Source organism: Scyliorhinus canicula, chromosome 1, assembly GCF_902713615.1.
Source record: "Scyliorhinus canicula chromosome 1, sScyCan1.1, whole genome shotgun sequence".
NCBI lineage: Eukaryota > Metazoa > Chordata > Chondrichthyes > Carcharhiniformes > Scyliorhinidae > Scyliorhinus > Scyliorhinus canicula.
This window is the reverse complement of record NC_052146.1, coordinates 169274447-169290033: the sequence shown is the minus strand read 5'-3', so window position 1 is coordinate 169290033 and position 15587 is coordinate 169274447. Positions and strand designations below refer to the sequence as shown.

The window sequence follows — 15587 nt, the reverse complement described above, 5'->3', positions numbered from 1 at the left end:
TGGATTTTCTGTGGATTTCTTTTCAAACCCCACCCAGATGATTGTCACAGAGTTTATTTCAAAATTCTACTTTCAAAGACACACTTTCAACCAATGCTTTCCATCAGCTGTTGTCATCAAGGATCCAATTCCAGGTTTCCTAACTGGTCCCTCAAATAAGGCTTTCCCTCAGCTGTGTTGGCACGGATCTGCCTCCAGTTTTTCAACTCTTTTAGTATTCGTTTGTCTTGAATCACAAAATGCATCCAATTTTCTACACAAACTCAAACATTCAGTCCCAAACAGAATACTATTGTTTCCAAAAGCTGTTTCCAATAAGGACACCAAATTTACAATTGCATCAGATGTGTGGCTTTTCTGTAGCCAACCGCATCAGTTCTTCTCTTCCCTGAGCTGACTTTAATGGCCAGTACCCTGTTCGGCACAGTGGATATCACAGTTGCTTCACTGCTCCAGGGTCCCAAGTTCGATTCACGGCTTGGGTCACTGTCTGTGTGGAGTCTGCACATTCTCACCGTGTCTGCGTGGGTTTCCTCCGGGCCCTCCGGTTTCCTCCCACAGTCCAAAGATGTGCAGGTCAGGTGGATTGGCCATGCTAAATTGCCCTTGGTGTCCAAAAAGGTTAGATGGGGTTACAGGGATAAGGTGGAGGTGAGGGCTTAGGTAGGGTGATCTTTCCATGGGCCGCTGCAGACTCGATGGGCGGAATGACCTCTTTCTGCACTGTAAATTCTATGTCTGTGTTCCAAAGACAATTCTTCTTTGGTCCTTTTTTCTTCACTATTCCTGGAGCTTCTTTTTTATTCCGTTTTCCAGAACTAACTGTTCTTTAGCTTCTCTGGAGCTTGATTTTTTTTTGTGCCCATTACTCCATTGTAACGCTTTCCTGTTTCTAGCAGAGCTGAGAGCTGCTGCCTCTCTAGATTCTTATCATCAACTGCCTGGATGTAGTTCAACACTAACACTCAATAAATCTTCTATCCAAAAGTTGCCCCTGGTTGCTTAGCAACATCTCATTCTTTCTCCAAGCTCACGTTTATTTTTCACGTCGTACACTCTTAGCACAGTAAAAACACAGTTTAAACGGAAATCAAAAACCCCCATACATGCAAACACCTTGTTTAACATGAATCTAACTAGAGTTATACCCTTTCCTCCACAAAACAATAAATTAAACCCACTTAAATCAATATTTTATATCTAGTATTTAACAATACAAATATAGATCACTGTTTCCGGACACAATATTATCTGAATTACAGTGTAACTATTTACATGCACGTGTGGAGTTTGCACATTCTCCCATGTCTGCGTGGGTCTCACCTCCACAGCCCAAAGATGTGCAGATAGGTGGATTAGCCATGCTAAATTTCCCCTTAATTGGGGAAAAAAAGAATTAGGTACTCTAAAAAAAATTTTAAGTATTCACATGTACAATAATGACCTCCAGCTCGACCTCACCATCACTTCTCTTGTTGCTAAATTAACAGGCTGCTGATCCAACATCCAGTCGTGGATCAGCGGAAATGTCTCCCATTTAAATATTGGGAAGACTAAAGCTACTGTTTTCAGTCCTTGCTCCAAACTCTATTCCCTATTCTATCTCACTCCCTGGCAGCAGTCTGTGGTTGGTTAGCCACAAAGAGAAAGGATACAGAGGTGCCACACTCTGGATTGTTTCCAACGCGATGAGAGGTTTAATATGTTGCTTATATAATCTAAGATGGAGATCTACAAAGATTGTGCAAAAACTCTGCTGACGTCACTACACATCACGTGACCAGCAGGGATGTATTCCCAGATACATAACAGTTGACAACTTTGGTCCTATATTTGAGCCCAAGATGAGATTCCAACTACACATCTTATGCTACCATTAAGATCAACTACTTTCTCCATAGTATTGCCAGATTCTGCCCCTACCTCAATTCAGCAGCTGCTGAAACCTTCATACCTTTGTTACCTATTGATTTGACTATTTCATTGCACTCCTTGCTGGTTTTGCACATTCTACCCTCTGTAAATTTTAGGTCACTCAGTATTCTGCTGCCTGTATCTTAACTCACGAGTCCCATTCATCTAGCAATGCTGTGCTCACTGACCTACATTGATTCCTGGTCAAGCACTGCCTTGATTTTAAAATCCTTCTTGTTTTCAAATCCATCCTTAGTCTTTCATCTTTCATTCTCTCTAATATCCAGCTCTACAATCCTCTGAGATTACTAATTCTGGCTTGTTTTAAATGCTCCACGATTGTTGGCTATGTCTGCAGCTGTCTAGACTCTAAGCTCTGGAATTCCATCCCTAAACCTCTCCTTCCTCTACCTCTTTTTCTTTCTTAAGTGTGCTCCTTAAAATTTATCTCTTTGATCAAGCTTTTGGTCATCTACACTCATATTACCGTCTGTTGTTTGTGGTGTGATTTTGATTTTTAAAGCTCCTGTGAAGTCCCTTGTAATGCTTTATGATGTTAAAAGTTGTTCTGTCATTCAATCAGATCATGCCTAACCATTCTTAAAATAATTTCATGGGATATGGGTTTCACTCGAAAGACCAGCATTTGTTCCCCATTCCGAATTGCCTTTGAAATGAGTGGCTTGCCAGACCATTTCAGAGGGCATCAATGTGTAACCCAAATTGCTGTGTGTCTGGAGTCAAATCTAGGCCAGAGTGGGTAAAGATGGGAGATTTTTTCCCCCTAAAGGTCGTTAGTGAACCAGATAGTTTTTAACAACTATCAATAATAGTTTCATGGTCACTATTAGTGAGACTAGCTTTATTTATCAGTGACTTGAAATTCCAACAGCTGCCATAACAGGATTTGAACCCTAGTTCTGAACTCTAGGCTTCTGGATTACTAGTGACATTACCACCACACACTCTCTGCAACCTAACTCCACACACTTTTTAATATGTGTTCATAGGATGCAGGCATTGCTAGACTTCAATCTTTGAGCCATGCTTTTAATTCTTTAACCTTATTCATTGTACTCCAATTTGCTTGTGACGCTAGGCAATGATCCAATTATTACCTTGATGTTCTGCTTTATAATTTAGCCCCCAACTGCTCATACTCTCTCAGCAGAACCTCTTTACTAGTCCTCTGCGTCGCTGGTGCATACATGGACGATGACAACTGGATCCTCTCTTTCCCACTTTAAGATCCCCTCTGCTCAAAACAGATGTCCCAGATCCTGGCACCGGGCAGTCAGGACTCAAACTCTCAGCCACAGGGAACTGTGTCTATTACCCTACTACCACTACATTTCTATTCATTCTCACTGCTTAAATGGCTTCCACAGTGCTAAGGTCAGTTCGCTCATCTACTCTGCAGCTCTCCTGAACCCCCACACTTGCATCTACATTGGCTGCAAGAGCCTTATACCTGTTGGTCAATTGTAAGGGCTGAGGTGGATCCACTTGTAGCTTCTTAATTCCCATAACAGCTCCAATAGCTGTCACACCCACATGTCCCTGACTATTGACCAAATTAGGTGTCCCTTTTGTAAGGGGTGTAATCACCTCCTGAAACAAAATGGCCGGATAACCTTTCCCCTCCCTGATGTGCTGCAGTCTTAGCAGCAGACCTCCAGCTCAATAACTGAGCCAAAGCTCGTCCAACCCAGATGTGTTTTCCATGGATTACACTGGAGTCCAAACCACCCACATATTGCAGCTGCTGATACGTCACCTACCCTGCCATTCTTATTGTGTTTAATTATTTTGCTGATTACATTTTAGATAATCTCTTTGGTCTTGCCTCTGTTTATAATGCTACTGATCCATATTGAAATTCCCCAATTAAGATAAATAGGAAATATTCACAAGCCAGTCTAAATACCAGTTTTATTACTTTTAGCAGCCATGACGACTCATAAAATCCAACGATGACTAACTTTACCCAAGCTTTTTAAGCTACATGTGAACAATATCACCAACCAATCAACTACCCGTTTTCCTGCAATGTCACAAACCTGCTTTGTCTGTCCAGAACTACAGGTTGGATAGATCTTAATAAATATTACAGTCTGTCTCCGGGTCCTCCTCCCCCTGATCTTGTTAGATATTGCTGTCTGTCTCCAGGTCCTCCTCCTCCTGATCTTATTAAATATTGCTGTCTGTCTCCGGGTCCTCCTCCTCTCCTGATCTTGTTAGATATTGCAGTCTGCCTCCGGATGATCCTCTCCTGATCTTTTTGAATATTGCTGTCTCTCTCTGGGTCCTCCTCTTCTTCTGATCTTATTAGATATTGCAGTCTGTCTCCGACCTCATCCTCTCCTGATGTTAGAACATAGAACATACATACAGTGCAGAAGGAGGCCATTTGGCCCATCGAGTCTGCACCGACCCAGTTAAGCCCTCACTTCCACTCTATCCCCGTAACCCAATAACCCATTCTAACCTTTTTGGTCACTAAGGGCAATTTATCATGGCCAATCCACCTAACCCGCACGTCTTCAGACTGTGGGAAGAAACCAGAGCACCCGGATGAAACCCACGCAGACACTGGGAGAACGTACAGACTCCGCACAGACAGTGACCCAGCGGGGAATCGAACCTGGGACCCTGGCACTGTGAAGCCACAGTGCTATCCACTTGTGCTCCCGTGCTGCCCTTATTAGATTTGCTGTCTGTCTCCGGGTCCTCCTCCTCCTCCTGATCTTATTAGATATTGCAGTCTGTCTCCGACCTCCTCCTGATCTTATTAGATATTGCTGTCTGACTCCGGGTCCTTCTCGCCTCCTGATCTTATTAAATATTGCTGTCTATCTCTGGGTTCCCCTCCTCTCCTGATCTTCTTGAATATTGCTGTCTGTCATTTGGCCCTTCGAGCCTGCACCACCAGTCAATAAGATACAGCTTATCTGTTTGTTTTTGAGTTCCACATTCCTATCCATCCCCCCTCCACCCCATCACATCCGACAAAGACCCATTTATGCATACTCTCTGTTTCCTTCCAGCCAGCCAGTCTCCTATCCTGGTCCATAGGTTACCCTCTCCACCACGAGATTTCTATTTTCCACAATCGCCTTTGGTGCGGCATATTATCAAATGCTTATTGGAAATCCAAGTATAGTATTACTATTGGTTCCCTTCTATGCACAACACATGGTACTCCTCCAAAGAACTCTAATAAATTGGTTAAACATAATTGCCCTTTTGTAAAACCATGCTGATTCTTCCCGATTCCCTTCAGTTTTTCGAAGTGCCCAGCCATAACCTCGTGAATTATTGATTCCAACACCTTTCTCATGACAGACATCAAGCCAACTGGCCTCTAGTTTCCTGGTTTTCCATTCCTCCCCTCTTGAATAGAGGGGTTTGTTAGGATACTAGACCAGATCCCAATTTTCGATAGGATACCAGATGAGAATCCCCAAACGATTTATAAAACTGTGAGGAAAGGATCTTGGCCATCGAGCGGGGAGGAGGTCAGGAAGCTCGGCCGTTGAGCGGGGAGGAGGTCAGGAAGCTCGGCCGTTGAGCGGGGAGGAGGTCAGGAAGCTCGGCCGTTGAGCGGGGAGGAGGTCAGGAAGATTGGCCGTCGAGCAGGGAGGAAGTCGGGACGGTTGGCTGTCGAGGAGGGAGGCACCAAAGGAAAGGAGGGAAAAGGCAGAAGGGCAGGATACGATGGTGGTAAAAAGGCATATGGAACACTTGCTTTTATCGATCGAGGCATAGATTACAAAAGCAGGGAGGTCATGTTGCAGCTGTATAGAACTTTGGTGAGGTCACAGCTGGAGTACTGTGTGCAATTCTGGTTGTCACATTATAGGAAGGATGTGATTGCACTGGAGCGGGTGTAGAGGCGATTCACCAGGATGTTGCCAGGGATGGAACATTTAGGTTATGAAGAGAGGTTGGATAGACTTGGGTTGTTTTAGTTGGAGCAGAGAAGACTGAAGGATGATCTGATTGAGGTGTGGAAGATTATGATGGGCATGGACAGGGTTGGATTGGATTGGATTTGTTTATTGTCACGTGTACCGAGGTACAGTGAAAAGTATTTTTCTGCAAGCAGCTCAACAGATCATTCAGTACATGGAAGAAAAGGGAATTAAACAAAATTCAAGAAATACAAGAAAATACACGAGAATACATAATAGGGCAACACAAGATATACAATGTAACTACATAAGCATTGGCATCGGTTGAAACATACAGGGAGTTGCGTTAATGAGGTCAGTCAATAAGAGGGTCATTTAGGAGTCTGGCGACAGTGGGGAGGAAGCTGTTTTTGCATCTGTTCGTGCGTGTTCTCAGACTTCTGTATCTCCTGCCCGATGGAAGAAGTTGGAAAAGTGAGTAAGCCGGGTGGGGGGGATCCTTGATTATGCTGCCCGCTTTCCCCCGGCAGCGGGAGGTGTAGGTGGAGTCCATGGACGGGAGGCAGGTTCGTGTGATGGACTGGGCGGTATTCACGACTCTCTGAAGTTCTTTGCGGTCCTGTACCGAGCAGTTGCCATACCAGGCTGTGATGCAGCCCGATAGGATGCTTTCTATAGTGCATCTGTAAAAGTTGGTAAGGGTTAATGTGGACATGCCGAATTTCCTTAGTTTCCTGAGGAAGTATAGGCGCTGTTGTGCTTTCTTGGTGATAACGTCGACGTGAGTGGACCAGGACAGATTTTTGGTGATGTGCACCCCTAGGAATTTGAAACTGCTAACCATCTCCACCTCGGCCCCGTTGATGCTGACAGGGGTGTGTACAGTACTTTGCTTCCTGAAGTCGATGACCAGCTCTTTAGTTTTGCTGGCATTGAGGGAGAGATTGTTGTCGTTACACCACTCCACTAGGTTCTCTATCTCCCTCCTGTATTTGGACTCGTCGTTATTCGAGATCCGGCCCACTATGGTCGTATCGTCAGCAAACTTGTAGATGGAGTTGGAACCAAGTTTTGCCACGCAGTCGTGTGTGTACAGGGAGTAGAGTAGGGGGCTAAGTACACAGCCTTGCGGGGCACCGGTATTGAGGACTATTGTGGAGGAGATGTTGGTGTTCATTCTTACTGACTGTGGTCTGTTGGTCAGAAAGTCAAGGATCCATTTGCAGAGTGGAGAGCCAAGTCCTAGGTTTTGGAGCTTTGATATGAGCTTGGCTGGGATTATGGTGTTGAAGGCGGAGCTGTAGTCAATAAATAGGAGTCCTTGTTTTCGAGATGCTCTAGGGATGAGTGTAGGGCCAGGGAAATGGCGTCTGATGTGGACCAGTTGCGACGGTATGCGAATTGAAGTTGGTCAAGGCGTTCCGGGAGTATGGAGGTGATGCGCTTCATGATCAGCCTCTCGAAGCACTTCATTACAACTGATGTCAGGGCCACCGGGCGGTAGTCATTGAGGCATGTTGCCTGGTTCTTCTTTGGTACCGGTATAATGGTGGTCTTCTTGAAGCAGGTGGGGACCTTGGAGTGGAGTAGGGATAGGTTAAAGATGTCCTCTGTGAATACCACTGCCAGCTGGTATGCGCAGGCTCTGAGTGCACGACCAGGGATCCCGTCCAGGCCCATCGCCTTCCGTGGGTTCACTTTCAGGAAGGCCGATCTGACTTCGGAAACTGTGATGGTGGGTATGGGTGAATTATGGGCTGCTGGGGCACTCGACAGCGGATTGTTGGTTACCTGCTCAAACCGAGCATAGAATGCATTAAGTTCATCGGGGAGGGGTGCGCTGCTGCCAGAGATACTGCTTGGCTTCGCTTTGTAGCCCGTTATGTTGTTTAGTCCTTGCCACAACCGCCGAGAGTCTGTCTGTGACTAGCTTAGTTTGATATTCTCTCTTGGCATCTCGGATGGCTTTGTGGAGGTTGTACCTGGATTTCTTGTATAGGACAGGGTCGTCTGCCTTGAACGCCTCAGATCTGTCCTTCAGTAGGGAGTCAATGTCGTGGTTGAGCCATGGTTTCCGGTTGTGGAATGTACGTACTGCTTTCTTTGGCACGCAGTCATCCACACATTTGCTGATGAAGTCTGTGATAGTGGTGGCATACTCATTTAAGTTAGTCGCTGAGTTCTTAAATATGGACCAGCCCACTGTCTCTAAGCAGTCACGTAAGAGCTGTTCTGTCTCCTCGGGCCAGCACTGCACAACCTTCTTAGCTGGATTCTCCCGCTTGAGTTTCTGCTTGTAAGCCGGGAGAAGGAGCACAGTCTTATGGTCTGATTTCCCAAAGTGCGGTCGGAGGATGGAACGGTATGCGCCCTTGATTTTTGAGTAGCAGTGGTCAAGAGTGTTGTCGCCCCTGGTGGGACAGGAGATGTGCTGGTGGAATTTTGGCAGTACACTCTTGAGGTTGGCTTTGTTGAAGTCTCCGGCCACAATGAACAGGGCCTCCGGGTGTTCTGTTTCATAGTTGTCTATGGCTGTGTACAGTTCATCCAGCGCCTTCCTCACTTCTGCCTGGGGTGGGATGTAGACCGCTGTGATAATGGCTGAAGTGAACTAACGTGGATAGGGAGCGGCTATTCCTCTTAGTTGAAGGGTCAGTTACGAGGGGGCACTAGTTCAAGGTGAGGGGCAGGAGGTTTAGGAGGGATTTGAGGAAAAATGTTTTTACCCAGAGGGTGGTAACGGTCTAGAATGCACTACCTTGAAGGGTTGCCTCGCATCCTTTAACAAGAACCGAGATGAGCACTTGGCACGTCATAACATTCAAGGCCATGAGCCATGTGCTGGCAAATGGGATTAGGTAGGCAGGTCAGCTGTTTTTCATGCATCGGTGCAGACTCAATGGACCGAAGGGCTTCTTTTGTGCTGGATTATTCTGTGATTCTGTAATGCCTAATGTAGACTATGGCAAAACGCCTGCAGTCACACACTTCGACTGATATATCGCTTAAAGACATTTACCCAGGTAGTCTGTAGTATTGAATCCAATAAGAAACCACACATGTCGGATTCCAATGAAACAGTTGCAACTTTATCAAACAGCTAAAGCATGCAAATTAATTTAACATTGACTACAATACTTCTGTATATGTGCCTCAGACCTTCCCAGTAATACTTGCTGTGTTGTGCATAAACTTGTACAGTTCTGGCAAAGTTGGAAGGATGTAGAAATTCTTCTGTGTCTCTCCCTCTCCCCTTCCCTCTCGCTTTCTCCCTCTCTCTCTCTCTCTCTTTCTTTCTCTCTCTCTCCCGTTTCTCCCTCTCTACCTCACTCTCTCTCTCTCTCTCTCCACCTCTACCTCTCTCTCTACCTCTCTACCTTAGCCGACTCTCTACAAAGAACAAAAAAATGTACAACACAGGAACAGGCCTTTCGGCCCTCCAAGCCCATGCCGATCATGATGTCCTAACTTTAAAAAAACGTTCTGCCCTTACTCAGTCCGTATCCCTCTATTTCCTCCCTATTCATGTCCCCATCCAGATGCCTCTAAAATGTTGCTAATGTGTCTACTTCCACCATATCGTCTGGCAGTGCGTTCCAGGCACCCACCACTCTTTGTGTGAAAAACATTACCCGCACATCTCCCTTAAACTTTCCCCTACTCACCTTGAACCTGTGCCCCCTTGTAATTGACACTTTCAACCTTGGAAAAAGCCTGACTAGCCGCCCTGTTTTTTTGTTTTTTTTCTTTTTTTAAATAAATTTAGAGTACCCAATTATTTTTTCCAATTAAGGGGCAATTTAGCGTGGCCAATCCACCTAACCTGCACATCTTTGGGTTGTGGGGGCGAAACCCACGCAGACACGGGGAGAATGTGCAAACTCCACACGGACAGTGACCCAGGGCCGGGATTCGAACCCGGGTCCTCAGCGCCGTAGGCAGCAATGCTAACCACTGTGCCACCGTGCTGCCCTTCTAGCCACCCTATTGATGCCTCTCATTATTTTGTAGACCTCTATCAGGTCTTCCCTCAGCCTCCGTCTTTCCAGTGAAAACAATCCTAGTTTATTCAACCTCTCCTCACAGCCAACACCCTTGAGACCAGACAACATCCTGGTCAACCTTCTTTGCAGTCTCTCCAAAGGTTCTATGTCCTTCTGATAATGTGGTGACCAGAACTGCACGCAATACTCCAAATGCAGCCCAACCAAGGTTTATATAGCTGCAACATGATTTCCCAACTATTGTGCTCAATGCCCTGGCTATCTTAATCACCTTTGGCCACCTGTGTTGCCACTTTCAGGGATGCCCATCTGCATGCCCAGTTCCCTCTGTATGTACCTACGGTTCTGGCATTTACAATATAATTCATAGCTAGATTTAATCCTCCAAAAGGCATCATCTCCCATTAGTCCAGATTAAACTCCATCTTCCATTTCTGTGCCAACGTCTCCAATCCATACCATCTGTTTTACCTGTTATACTTCTTTCATTGAAGCAAATGCACTCCAGACCTACAGTCCCGCTGAGCCCTGCAGCTTCCCTCTACCTGCTCTTATTCTGCATATGTTTATCTGAGTCTCACTTTTTTCCCCCAAACTCTACACTTACTGGCCTGCTGTTCTGGTTCCCACCCCCAACACATCCTCTCGAACAACACGAGCAAACCTCCCGCCCAGGCTATTGGTGCCTCTCCAGTTCAGGCGCAACCCGTCCTCCTTGTACAATTCCCACCTTCCCTAGAAGACACCCCAGTGATCGTTATATCTTAAACCCTAAACTCCTACAGCAGCTCTTTAGCCACGTGCAGGTAGAATATCCGTCAGTCTTGGTTGTAGGTTTCTTGGTTGATGGAACAGATGAGGGAGAGAGATTCAAGGTCAGCCTCCAGCACATATACCTTCTGGTATTTTCCAAAAAGTTCTCTCGTGTCTTCCAATCAAGGTACAGCCCTTAATTGGTTTCAATGTGTCCCGGAACGTTGGCGTTTTCCTCTGTCCTGGTGCCGTTATGTCCGGAGAGAGGGTTCAGATGCAAATGTCTCCTTTGTCTCTGCTGATGTTATGTACATCTTGTGCCCATTAACGCTCATTTGTTATGATGTTTCCAGTTAACACCTAATTGCTGAATGCCTGGTGGGGGTGCACTCTGTCTGGGTTTGCAAGACTGTGCATTTCAGCAGGCTTCAAACAATCTGCTTTTAAATCCCATCATCCACCTCAGTTGGCCAACTTTTAGCTTAAATGACCCAGCTTTGACTACAAAGGATATTTTGGCCTCGGGGAGTGCAACGTCGGTTTACAAATGAAACCTGGACTAAATTACAAGGAGAGATTACACAGATTAAGTCTGTTTTTAAAGGGCAAAGGGGGTGATCTGATCAAAGTCTTCAAGATATTAACAGGGAAAGACAGGATAGATTAAAGAGACTATTTTCACTGGTTGGAGATTCTAAAACTAGGGGCATATTCTAAAAATTAAGGCGAGACCGTTCAGGAGAGATGTGGCAGCAGGTGGCAGAGGTCTTTGGAACTCTCTCTCACAAACAGCAGTTGAAGCTAGAACAGATGTTAAATTTTAAATCTGAGATCAATGGATTTTTATTAAGTAAAGATATGAAGGGTTATGGGCCAAAGACGGGTATTAATTGGCGGGACTGGCTTGAGGGGCTGAATGGCACACTCCTCTGTTCCTAAATCCAAATCGGGTGCTTCAGATCATTAAAGATATAAGAGAAAAATTGAAGGCAATTCTGGAAGAAACCCACTAGATTAATTCCAGAACAAAAGAGATAGAACTCAGAAAACATGTACTTAAGACTTTGAGGAGTTTGCAAGATGTAGGTTTGGGGCAGCAGGGTAGCATGGTGGTTAGCATAAATGCTTCACAGCTCCAGGGTCCCAGGTTCGATTCCCGGCTGGGTCACTGTCTGTGTGGAGTCTACACGTCCTCCCCCTGTGTGCGTGGGTTTCCTCCGGGTGCTCCGGTTTCCTCCCACAGTCCAAAGATGTGCGGGTTAGGTGGATTGGCCATGCTAAATTGCCCGTAGTGTCCTAATAAAAGTAAGGTTAAGGGGGGGGTTTGTTGGGTTACGGGTATAGGGTAGATACGTGGGTTTGAGTAGGGTGATCATGGCTCGGCACAACATTGAGGGCCGAAGGGCCTGTTCTGTGCTGTACTGTTCTATGTTCTCTATGTAGGTTCTCTTTCCTGCTCGATGCCACATGTAAGAATAAATGACAATACTTAAAAATTAAGGATGATATTGGGAAACTGGGTGATCTTGCTTTTTGAGGAACAGACTACCAATAAAGGTGTTCATAGAACAAAGAAATGTATAACAGAGGAACAGGCCCTGCAGCTCTCGAAGCCTTTTAAAAAAAACATTCATGGGATGTGGGAGTCGCTGGCTGGTCCAGCATTTATTGCCCATCCCTGAGGGCATTTAAGAGTCAACCACATTGCTGTTGATCTGGAGTCACATGTGGGCCAGACCAGGTAAGGTCAACAGATTTCCTCCCCTAAAGGACATTAGTGAACCAGATGGGTTTTTACGAAAGTCGTTGGATTGGATTTGTTTATTGTCATGTGTACCGAGGTACAGTGAAAAGTATTTTTCTGCGAGCAGCTCAACAGATCATTAAGTACATGGGAAGAAAAGGGAATAAAAGAAAATACATAATAGGGCAACACAACATATACAATGTAACTACATAAGCACTGGCATCGGATGAAGCATACAGGGTGTAGTGTTAATGAGGTCAGTCTATAAGAGGGTCATTTAGGAGTCTGGTGACTGGTTTCATGTTCAGCTTTAGACTTAATTCCAGATTATTTTTTTTTATAATTCAAATGTCACCATCTGCCAAGGCAGGATTCGAACCTGAATCCCCAGATCATGACTCTGGGTCTCTGGATTACTAGTCCAGCGACCATACCACTACGCCACTGCCTCCCCAAGTCTGTGGCAACTATGCTGCCCGTCTAACCTAAAAACACAGTGGTTAGTTCTATTGCTTCACAGCACCAGGGTCCCAGGTTCGATTCCTGGCTTTGTCACTATCTGTACGTTCACCCCGTGTTTGCGTGGGTTTCCTCCGGATGCTCCGATTTCGTCCCACAAGTCTTGAAAGATGTGCTGTTAGGTGAACTGGGCATTCTGAATTCTCCCCCAGTGTACCCAAACAGGCTCCGGAATGTGGCAACTAGGGGATTTTCACAGTGAATTCATTGCAGTGTTAATGTAAGCCTACTTGTGACAATAATAAAGATTATTATTGTTATAAACCTCCTACACTTCCGTATCCCTCTATTCCCATCCTATTCGTGTATTTGTCAAGGCGTCCCTTAAACGCCAGTCGTACCTGCTTCTGCCGGCAGCGAGCTCCAGGCACATATTAAGGTTTTTCTGACTGTTTTGAAAAAGGACAAGACCAGGGGTCAGCAACCCTTCACAAGTGACAAGCCAAGTTTTCATTTATTCACTAATTTAAGTTTTGCTTGCCAGTAATACATTCTAACATTTATACGGTCTTTATATAATTACATTATTGATTTATGTTAAGAAAATAAGGTTTTTAAAATGCTTAAGAAGCTTCATTTAAAATTAAGTTCAGTGAGACAAACTCAAGTTGAACAAAACTAAGCAATTAAGTTGGAATGAGAAGGAGAAAGAAGACGTTAGTGTAGAAGTAGGTGATCTTTCTGTAGTTGAGATTGAACTGCATTATTGGAGTAATGTGTTGGAAGCTTTACCCTGCAGCTATGCTCTCCTGTTTGACATTGATAATGATGTCATGGCGGCACTGCTGCCTCACAGCGCCAAGGACCCCGGTTCGATACTGGCCTCGGGTGACTGTGTGGAGTTTGCACATTCTCCCCGTGTCACGTAAGTTTCCTCTGGGTGCTCTGGTTTCCTCCCACAGTCCTAAAATTGTGCAGGTTAGGTGGATTGGCCACGCTACATTGCCCCTTAGTGTCAAAAGGCTAGGTGGGGTTATGGCGATAGAGCGGGGGAGTAGGCCTGGATGGCGTGCTCTTTCGGAGGGTCAGTGCAGACTTGGTGGGCTGAATGGCCTCCTGCACTGGAGAGATTCTATGAACTCAAAAACAAGCTTCAATCGGCAACAGGTAATTAGCATTAATATCACAAAATAAAAATTAAATTAAATATTAAAGTAATAATCGGCACCACATGCTCTGTAATATGTGACACCTTTCATTTTTACCATCACGACTGTGTGCCAAACACAGGCCTCACGGTAGCATGGTGGTTAGCATCAATGCTTCACAGCTCCAGGGTCCCAAGTTCGATTCCCGGCTGGGTCACTGTCTGTGCGGAGTCTGCACATCCTCCCCGTGTGTGCGTGGGTTTCCTCCGGGTGCTCCGGTTTCCTCCCACAGTCCAAAGATGTGCGGGTTAGGTGGATTGGCCATGCTAAATTGCCCGTAGTGTAAGGTTAATGGGGGGATTGTTGGGTTACGGGTATACGGGTTACGTGGGTTTAAGTAGGGTGATCATTGCTCGGCACAACATCGAGGGCCGAAGGGCCTGTTCTGTGCTGTACTGTTCTATGTTCTACAGTGTGCTATCCACATTATGTGATGCTGATGTAAGCAGTAAATCAGGGCTCGTGTCATTAATTGGACTAACAGTGTAAGTGCTACTTAAAATCATCTTGTGCTATAGGTTACCAATCCTTGTACTAATGCCTGTTAGCAAGTAACATTTTGTGCTGCTAAATTTATATTTAAATGTAGATAGGTTTGTTCCTCATCCCTGAGGATTTCCTGCTATCTGATTTCAAATTGCAATAATGTTTCTCTCAAATTTTCAGGAGTGACAAAAGTAGTTATGGAGCTGCTCGATAGTGAAATTGTTGTGATTTGAATTTTCCCCAGTACTCATGTATGCTTTGCAGGCAAGCACATAGCTTTCTATGAATTGAAATGTGACATTCTGCACAAAGTATTAAAATTGCAGTGTGGGGACATCCGGTGACGGGGACATGCTGAGTGGACACACGAAAGGTGGCTCTCTTCCAAACAACCCAAAATTAGGCTCTTTTACCCAAAATAGCTGGCAAGAACAGGAAAAAAGCATCCCCTCACCCTATCCAACAGCATCACAAGGAGCAATGCCGAGCAGAAGCAGTTCCAGCGGCCGTAAGGAGGTGAAGAACGGCAGAAATCAAGAGAAGAGAGCGAATGACATGGCGGACGCAAGAGGCGAAGAAACACCGGCCACACCAGAACGAGAGGCACCAACGCTCATGTGGTTCCCCCTCACTGGAGGGTGGATGGAGGAAGTTCCTTACCAGGGAGCTAAAGGAAGGTGTAAAGGCTGTCATTAAAATCTGCGTTCAAGGTGGCGGTCCAGAGGCCGTGGCCACCATGCAGGTGACCCTAGACAAGGCAGAGGGGCAACTGGAGACCCAGGGGAACACCATCAAAGAATTGGAAAGTGCCTCAACAGACCAGAGCGACTGGATCATCGCCCTGGAGATGGAAATAGCGAGGTTGGTGACGATGAAGTTAAGCCTAAAGGGGAAGATAGAGGACCGGGAGAACCAGTCCCGGCTCCAAAACCTTAGGATAGTGGGCCTGCCGGAGGAAACCGAAGGCAGGGACCCCAAGGACTACATGGCCCAGATGCTGGGAAACCTGGTGGGAAGGGACTGCTTCCCCAACCCACCAGCGATAGACAGAGCCCACAGGTTGATAGGACCGAAGCCCAAGGCCAGAGAGCATCTGAGGGCA

General features: G+C 45.8%; 1 protein-coding gene across 8 annotated transcripts in view; it reads left to right on the top strand.

The window, feature by feature from the left end:
- dop1a (DOP1 leucine zipper like protein A) overlaps positions 1 to 15587 on the top strand; it is a 283413-nt gene that overhangs the window by 155485 nt on the left and 112341 nt on the right. The window lies entirely within an intron of this gene.